Genomic DNA, 9928 nt, shown 5'->3' with positions numbered 1-9928 from the left:
TCCTGCTGAGGTTTCTGCCTGAGAGGCCGTACACCAGGCGATGGGAGCCCTGAGCCAACATGGGAATCCTTTCTTCTGTCATTGGGAAAAATTGTTATTTGAAAAGAAAAAGGGGGGTGGGGTTATGTATTCTTCTGACACACCGTTCCAGGAGGATGTAATGCAAGTAAATGTTCAAGGGAAAAATGACTGTATTTAATGCATCAAATGGTCAGATTTCTTTTTTTCTCCATATATGGTTCTCAGTTGTAATAAGCTCTTCCCGGCGCCTTCTCGGGACTGTGTCGAGTCCACATCCTCCTGGCTTCCTACCCCTGAGCAGAGCTTCTTGACATACTGGAGGAAGGATGGGTCCTTAAGACGGGGACTCTGGAGCTTGAGCCCCTGGCTTGTCCCCGTGACTGAGGTCCCACCCAGCCCATTCCCAGTTCTGGCGAGGAGGTCACTGCCCGACAGCCCAGCTCCTTGAGGACAGGGGGCCTGTCGTGCTCCGGCGGTTCCCCTCTCGCGGTCCTGCCCCGGGGACTGGGGCTCTGTCACCTGCTGACAGTCTCTCCCTGCTGCTCACTTAGACCCCCGCTCCTGGCGCCCCTCCCTGGCTCCTCTGAGCCTCCCGTGGTCCCCACCGCGGGCTTGTCCCCTCGCTCGCTCACTGCCTCTTGGAAAACCTGTGGCCTTCCCTCCCTCCCATCACCACCTGCCCCAATTACTGCGCAACTGTGAGTCCGCACTGTGTCTCCAAAGCTGTGGCTGCCCTGTCCCCCCAGCACCTGCCGCACCCCAGCAAAGGATCTGAGTCCAGGGTCTGGAACTGGGCAGTCTGCCTCCGCTGCAGTTGGCCTGACCATGATCAGCCCTACCCCAAGATAGGAAAGCTTCCAAGGATCACTCTGTGGCACGACTGCAGGGGCGTCATTCACAGAGAACCCAGAGGATGGGGCTTCCAGGAGTGACACAACACGACCCCTGCCAGGCAGACTACTGGGCACGGGGGGAGCAGGTAGTCAGGGTTGGCCACGGGGGGAGCAGGTAGTCAGGGCTGGCCTCTCTGAAGAACAAGGCTTGAGCTGCGTTCAGCGATGGGAAGGGCTGGGGGAGGAAGCTCCCATCCAGGAAGGAAAAATAGCAAGTGCGGCAGCCTTGACCTGGGAAGGAATGTCCAGGAAACAAAGCAGAGGCCACAGCAAGGTCAGAGCACCAAGAACAGGAGGTTCGGAGGGAGGCTGGAAATCCAGCGGTGCGTGGGATCCGCAGAGTCCCGCGTGCCTGCTTTAGCTCAATGTGACTCAGCCCAGAATCCTGGCGAGGCCTCGGAGTCGGGAAGCCTGCATTTTCATCCCGGTTCTAGCTCTGAGGCTGCAGAAGCCTGGGTAAGTGGACAGTTCAAGAACAGGAGACTGTGAACTCTGACGTTCTTCAGCAACCGCCGTGCGAGGCGGCGCACCACGGCCGCAGATTCACACGGAGCTCCAAGGCTCCAAGCGCACGGGCGCCACGCGGGCATTCCAGGAGCCTCGCATCTTCCCTGCAGGGCCGCTGCCGTCCCCGCCAGAGTGGAAGCCTGCCGACCGCAGCCGGGGGACACGAACAACTCACTCGGCCGGCGAGCAACGGCACGGCCGCGTGCAAGAGAGGACAGGCAGGAGGAGGGAGCCGTCACAGGCAGGGCGCCCGCCCCCCCACAGTGAGGCTCTGAAGAGCCCTGGCTGCGCGCGAGTCTGAATTGAAGCATCATCCCCGCCCCGCGGAGGGACCGCACGAAAGCACGTGGGAAAAGCATCGGCCCGCGGGGACCCGAGCTCTGCCTGCGCCGGGCCCGGCCGACCTCCCAGCTGGGCCAAAGCGCAGCCAGCGCCCGCGCGCGCCACCTTCACGGGCGCCACCCTCAGGGGCTCAGGCAGCCGATCCGCTACTCACTCAGCCTGGGCTCCCCAGGCAGCAGGGCGGGGGCGGGGGCCGGGCTCCCGCAGGTAGTCAGGGTTGGCCACGGGGGGAGCAGGTAGTCAGGGCTGGCCTCTCTGAAGAACAAGGCTTGAGCTGCGTTCAGCGATGGGAAGGGCTGGGGGAGGAAGCTCCCATCCAGGAAGGAAAAATAGCAAGTGCGGCAGCCTTGACCTGGGAAGGAATGTCCAGGAAACAAAGCAGAGGCCACAGCAAGGTCAGAGCACCAAGAACAGGAGGTTCGGAGGGAGGCTGGAAATCCAGCGGTGCGTGGGATCCGCAGAGTCCCGCGTGCCTGCTTTAGCTCAATGTGACTCAGCCCAGAATCCTGGCGAGGCCTCGGAGTCGGGAAGCCTGCATTTTCATCCCGGTTCTAGCTCTGAGGCTGCAGAAGCCTGGGTAAGTGGACAGTTCAAGAACAGGAGACTGTGAACTCTGACGTTCTTCAGCAACCGCCGTGCGAGGCGGCGCACCACGGCCGCAGATTCACACGGAGCTCCAAGGCTCCAAGCGCACGGGCGCCACGCGGGCATTCCAGGAGCCTCGCATCTTCCCTGCAGGGCCGCTGCCGTCCCCGCCAGAGTGGAAGCCTGCCGACCGCAGCCGGGGGACACGAACAACTCACTCGGCCGGCGAGCAACGGCACGGCCGCGTGCAAGAGAGGACAGGCAGGAGGAGGGAGCCGTCACAGGCAGGGCGCCCGCCCCCCCACAGTGAGGCTCTGAAGAGCCCTGGCTGCGCGCGAGTCTGAATTGAAGCATCATCCCCGCCCCGCGGAGGGACCGCACGAAAGCACGTGGGAAAAGCATCGGCCCGCGGGGACCCGAGCTCTGCCTGCGCCGGGCCCGGCCGACCTCCCAGCTGGGCCAAAGCGCAGCCAGCGCCCGCGCGCGCCACCTTCACGGGCGCCACCCTCAGGGGCTCAGGCAGCCGATCCGCTACTCACTCAGCCTGGGCTCCCCAGGCAGCAGGGCGGGGGCGGGGGCCGGGCTCCCGGGACCTGCGCGGGCTCCGCGTCCCGCCCAGCCGGCGCTCTACAGCCCGACGGTCGGTGACGGGCAAGGAGCCCCTCGCTGAATCGCATCCGAGCCGCGCACCTGTCGCCCCGGGAGAACGCGCCGCGACGCTTTGAAAGCCAGCCGGGCGCTGTTGCTGTTTGGGGGCTCGGGGCAGGCACGTGTCACGGTGCTGCTCTGTACCTCCTGCCCTTTGGAGCCTTCCCTCCCGGGTGGCTGCTTGACCAAGACGTGCCGTGAAGACGGACGTTCATACCCGGCAGCAAAGCGCTGGATTTACCGACAGGTGTGCTTTGGCCGGGCACGTTTCTGAAGCCAGTTTGCCCCGTCCTCCCACTTGTCCTGGGTGTGACGTGGGTCACAGGCTGCGGTCAGCCTGTCTCGGTGAGCGTCACCGGGGATGCAGCAGGAAAGGGACAGGACAGGCTGCAGTGGGCTTCGCCCTCCTCAGCTTGTGGTGTTTGCGAGCTGCGTGAACACTCCGCTGTCCTCGCGCGCAGCCCGGCTTCGCTCTGGGAAGTCAGAGCTGCTGGCGGACGTACCGCAATCAGCTTATCCTCCGCTCCATTTCTGGCTCGCAAAACAAATCAAGGTCACAAAACAGGCAGAGACCATATGCTCGCAGTATGGAGCTCCTCCTAAACAATACTTTCCCGATTCATTTTATTAAGAAAATTAAATCGTTGATCCATTGCAACTCTCATTAATAGATCTTAATGGTGCTTATTATAAGAATGCTAATTAATCATCGGGTTTTAAAAAAATTAACCAGCCAATGGCCAACAAATTAAATGTAAGTAATTAAGTCTGATATTCCTAGAGAGGGATCGCCGGGGGTGGTGCATTAGAGACCCTGTTCTTATTTTGTTTGGCTTTAAACGAAAGGAGCCCTTGCTGGCTGCTGGCTCGCGCCTCCCTGGCCCCCTTCCAGAAGGCAGCGGGCATCTGCGGAGGCAGCTGACCCGGCAGGGCGGCGATTTGGAGGGTGGCCGGGCTGCCTGGGCTTCGGAGCCGAGTCCGTGACCTCGGCCTCATTAATCGTGGCTCTAACCAGCCGCGCTAATCAGTGCCGACCTGTGTTGTCCAAGTGGTGATGACCTGTCGCTTATCACTTCTTCGAGGGCTGCCGCGGGTAATTAAAAGCTCTAACTCTACCAAGAAGAGGGCCAATCAGCCTCGTGGGAGTTAGACAGAAACACCACTGTTCCCACTCAATGAAAAGGAAGCAAGGAACAAGCAGGCCCCAGAAAGCGGTGCCAGTCTTCATTAGAACTCAGGGCATCAAGGAAAAAGAAATGCTAAAGGTCAAGCTTTTAAGATAAAAGTAGAGTTTCGGTAAACTTGTTGCCTGGCGCCATGAGTTCGACAGCTTCCCAATACTTAAAGGATCTTTTGAATGAGATCAGTTGTGATATTTATAAAAGTGATTTTTGGATACTGTACCATGAGAGGAGTCAACATGTGGAAGGTCTACATAACTCAGTGAACCAGGATTTTCCAAATGACCAAGGCACGTTGTAACAGCACGCACAGGTAAAGCATCAACTCAAAGTACAAGATAGACCAGTGGATTTCCATGTAAGTTAATAGGAAACGTTCATTTCTGATGTGGTTTCGTATTTTACATAGCAGCTATGCTTTAAGAAACTATCACTTATCAACTTCTGGTGTGGTATCAAAGAAGAGTATTTACAATTTTCTGAAATGGCTATTAAAATACTCCTCCCTTTTCTAACTACCTATCTGCATGTGGCCTGATTTCCTTCATATACGTCCACCAAAATAACGTATCACAACACATAAACAGCACTCTAGAAATGACAATCCCACTGTTTCCTATTAAGCCAGACATTTAAAAGAGTTGCAGAAATGTAAGACCATGCTACTCTTTTCACAAAATATGTTTTGTTGATCTGGAAAATAGTTATTTTCACAAAAGTATGTCATTTATGTTAACATGTAAAGAGTTTATTATTTTAAATCAATTACAATATTTTTCAAACTTCTGTTTTAATTTCTAACGCGGTTAAATATCAATTGCAATAACCCACATGAACAAAAGTGGTAAAGGGTCCCTGAGACCAAAGAGTTTGAAGATTGCTGCATCTAAGGAATCTTAGCATAAGGCAGCTGGGAAAAGGGGCTCTCTGAGGAATCAGTGCCACTGTGGAAATGTTTAGATTAAAGAGGCTAAACAGACATGACAATTAAATGTAATATCAAACCCTAGACTGGGATCCTGTACTGAAAATGTTACAAAGAAATTTATCGGGTCAATTGACGAAACTGGAATATGAATGGTAGGTTTAAGTATTGTAATAACATTAACTTTACTGAAGTCGATAAGTATACTGTGGTTATATATGAAAATAGCCCTATTCTTGAGAAACACACACAGCATTTAGGGGCCAAAGGCTATGATGTAACTTACCTCAAAGCCAAGTTAAAATAAAGAAAAAAGCCTAGATCTTTGCCGACTTCATCGAGTAGCTGAACTAACTCCAGCAAATGCAGTTATTACGTAAGAAAAATATATTTTTTGTTTAAGCCACTGAGAGTCAGGTGTCTGTTACTTATAGCTGCATATATTACTGATGACTGCTTCTTCAAGAAAAACCGGGGAAAGGCAGGAGAATGAGCACAAAAGGCTGCATGCCATGCATCACTGTGCAGGGGAAGCAACTCAATAACAAAATGCCCATCTAAAACCTGGACCGAACGGCATTTTTAACAATACCAAAGATGTAACGATTTTCATTAACAAAAGTTAAAGCATCCCTGCAACAGTAAGCAGTCTATAGTGATTTAAGACCTGTAAAGGTCAAGGCATCCTCTAATCAGAAGGGTTTAAATGGAAACATCATCTCTAGGGTCCTGGCAAGTGCGTATATTATTGCCAACCTCCTAATCCAAAACCATATATAAGCATGCTTTAACTGAAACACAGAAGCTAAAAATAAGGCATTTAAATAATAATCTCCCTTCTCTCTCAAAGATAAATGTGCCCGTTAACCCTGGATGCTAACAGGAAGATTTCTTTCTCTTGCATTCTGTTTGACCATATTTCTTCAGGCTGTTCATGAGGAAATCGGGAAAAAATGATCTAGGAAATTGGCTCCTGATCAGCTGCTTCACTGAATTAAAGTGCAATCAGGTCCATAACTTTTAAATGGAAATATTAAACACATCTGTGTAAGGTACGATGCAAAGATGTGGGTGGAATGGAAGGCAGTGGGTACAAAGATACACGAGACACACAGGCTCTCGTGGAGTTAATCATCCTGTTAGAGCAGGAAGAGATCATTGTGAAAAGTTAAGTGAAATGTCTCAATAACAGTTCTAGACGGTAGGAGAGTTGTCATAAAACTGTGCACGATTCACTGCCGAAAAGATGGTTGCTGACAATAACTGCTGTAGGATTTCAGAGAAGAAATAGATCAGTTCCAGCTGAGGAAGGCCTGGGGAGACTTTACAGAGAAGGCAGGATCCGAGCTCAGTCTTGAAAGAGACATAGAAAGCTGTGCGCGAGCAAAGGAAGCTCATTACGAGCCTCTCAGAAAGGCTGGTTTACACACACAGTTTACACACACAAATGCGAGGAATGTTCCAGAATGTTTGGGTGACTGGTGTAGGAAAGGAGGCAGTCAGGGACCCACGTGGATGATGCCAGGTTGTAGAGGAACATTAGACGTTCAAAAGAAAATGGCAGGGGGCTTCCCTGGTGGCGCAGCGGTTGAGAGTCCGCCTGCCGATGCGGGGGACGCGGGTTCGTGCCCCGGTCCTGGAAGATTCCCACGTGCCACGGAGCGGCTGGGCCCGTAAGCCATGGCCGCTGAGCCTGCGCGTCCGGAGCCTGTGCTCCGCAACGGGAGAGGCCACAACAGTGAGAGGCCCGCTTACCGCAAAAAACAAACAAACAGAAAATGGCAGCCGAAAGGTGGAAACAATCCAAGATTCCATCAACAGACACATGGAGAAACAAAATGTGGTGTACAATGGAGTATTATTCGGCTTTCAAAAGGAAGGAAGTTCTGACACGTGCTGCAATATGGACAAACACCGGACACTGCGCTAGGTGAAATCAGCCAGAGTCACAAAGAAACAATTCTGTATGATTCCACTATGGGAGGTAGCTGGATTAGTCAAATGCAGAGATAGAAAGTGGAATGCTGGTTGCCGGGGGCTGGCCGGAGAGGGGAATGGGGAGTTGCTGTTTGACAGGCACAGAGTTTCAGTTTTGTAAGTGAAAAGTCTTCTGGAGCTGGATGGTGGTGATGGGTGCACAAAAAATGTCAATGTAGTTATCACTCAACGGTATGTTTGAAAATGGTTAAGATGGCAAATTTTGCTATGTATATTTTATATTTAAACAATGTATTTAAAAACAGAGAAAGACTAGCTGCTGGCAGCTAAAGATATGGACCGGACTTGAAGAGGGAGTGCAGGGCTGGAAGGAAGAGGTCTACTTGGCAGTTGGCCTCCGAAAAGAAGGGCAGCATCATTTTCAGGCTCCAGGCCTGTGAGATCCGTGGGCTTCACCGAGCAACTCTGCTACTGAGTGATGAGCAGGTGGTGTACAGAACTCTTCCCCAATTTTCTTTGGAAATACTGAGCTCAATTTAATTTAGTGAAAAACCTTTAAAATCTTTTAAAATAAGTGACCTTGGAAATGGAGTAAGAGCATCTGCACACACCCACTTCTGACCCCTGCCCTCTCCCCACTGGCCTCACTCAGTGGATATGGACACTGCAGACAACTCAATCCCAGGGAAGATAAACTGCAGGTCGCGTCAGCAGGCCCTGGCAGGTGGAGAGTGTTGTTTGGCCTGAGACTGGCAAAGCTGGGCTTCATCTAACAATTCTGTGTCTCCCGACCCTAAACGAGGGAGCATTGGAGAACCCACTTTATACTTGGTGAGGCACTCGATAACGATTTCGAGATTCGTACAGCCTGATGCTGCCCTTCTTTTCGGAGGCCAACTGCCAAGTAGATCTCTTCCTTCCAGCCCTGCGCTCCCTCTTCAAGTCCGGTCCATATCTTCAGCTGCCAGCAGCTAGTCTTTCTCTGTTTTTAAATACAGTTTTTGAATTAATGGCTTTTGAATTTAATGGCTTTCGACCTCTCCAACAGTCCCAAAAAATCGGCCTAGCTCTAGGTCTTTCCAGAATTCTTGGGCACCTCCCATCTAAATGGGATAAGCCTTTCCCTCTAAATGTGATCCCGATTCCAAAAAGTCCTGGGCCCAGGGTTATTTTGCTGGCTTCTGCCGATGCTAATCCCTCATCACCATGGTTCCCTGGCAGGAGGTAAGTGGGTAGAGCACAGCCTCTCCCACAGGGGAGAGCCGGGTCCTCCCACGGAGCTTAAGGCAGCCCTCCTGACTGACGACTTATGGAATCTACCATGTTCAGAGTAGCCTCACTTTAAAAAACAAAACCAAGTGAACTGTGCGTGTGAAAACTTCTCACCCGTGTCACGCACAGGAAAACTACCTGCCCTGCACTCTCGGGCTCTCCTTCTGCAACAGTCGATTCGCCAACCTAAATATTTTTAATCCACAAGTGGATGTAGACGTCGGAAGATCAAAACTTAGGCCTGGAATAGAGGAAGTTTAGATCACTGGTCATATAGGCCTAAATTGTTATTCAAGCTCTTCTCAATTTTTCCTTTTATGCTTGTTCCCTTATTTTGCTTCATTTTTAATTTAGGAGGAAATGGCCAATATCTTAGATCACTTCCACTGCTGGATCTTGTTGGGCTTCAGAAGTCTTTAAGGATGGATTTTTTGAAAAAGAAGAAAAAGCATAAAATGTGTCGGGGAAATGGAATTCCTATCATTTCCCTCAGAAATTTTGCCTTTTACATGGAGTTCTCCCACCAACGGTTCAATGAAAGATGGTTTCCTTGTTGTCATTTATTACCCATGACAGGCAGCAACACTGCCTCAGAAACAACCGCCATTCACCACAATTATCTAACAGAGACTGCAAGGCAAAAGAAGGCTCAAACCGCCTTTCTTCTGGAATACTGTTCCCAAAGGCAACAGTTCAAAGCAAACCTCTATTGACTGGAACACTGATATCTACAGAGTTCTCTGGCCAGAAGATTCCACTCCTCCTATAGTGACATGGGAAACTAACACGTAATTACGTACACTCCAGTCACCAGGAAGTCAAGTTCAGCAACATGGTCTATACGTGGAAGCCTTATATACCCACACTGGGGGGATGAGCACAGCCCCCCGGACCGTCAAAAGACGTGCTTCCTGCTTAGCAAGGATCCCCCCTGTTCACCTCCTCCCAGTAAGGAAAAGAAAAAACATTTTTTTCTCTAAAACTCAATGTAACAAAAAGGGACAAGATATAAGACAGTATCAAAGTTAAATAAATTAGATGCACTGTAGTCATCCCTTGGTATCCTGGAGGACTGGTTGCAGGGGGCCCCCGTGGATACCCAAACCCGCCGATGCTCAAGTACCTTAAATAAAGTGGCGTAGTATTTGCATAACCTACGGCTATCCTCCTGTAGAGTTTAAATCATCTCTAGATTACTTATAATACCTAATACAATGTAAATGCTATGTAAATAGGTGTACACAATATAAACACTATGTACAGGCAGACCTTGGAGATACTGCCGGCTCGGTTCCAGACCATTGCGATAAAGCAAGTATCACAATAAATCAAGTCACACACATCTTTTGGTTTCCAAGTGCACACAGAAGTTACGTTTACGGTAGTGTATTAAGTGTGTAACAGCATTATGTCTAAAAAATGCACATACCTTAATCAAAAAATACTTTATTGCTAAAAAATGCTAACCATCATCAGAACCTTCAGGGAGTTGTATAATCTTTTTGCAACGGTAAAACCTCAAAGATCACTGATCACCATAACAAACGTTAATAAAGAAAAAGTTTAAAATATTGTGAGAATTATCAAAATGTGACGCAGAGACATGAAGTGTGCAG

This window comes from Lipotes vexillifer, unplaced genomic scaffold (assembly GCF_000442215.2).
Source record: "Lipotes vexillifer unplaced genomic scaffold, Lipotes_vexillifer_v1.1 scaffold1980, whole genome shotgun sequence".
Classification (NCBI taxonomy): Eukaryota; Metazoa; Chordata; class Mammalia; order Artiodactyla; family Lipotidae; genus Lipotes; species Lipotes vexillifer.
The sequence above is the reverse complement of the archived record's forward strand: the minus strand, read 5'-3'. Positions refer to the sequence as shown.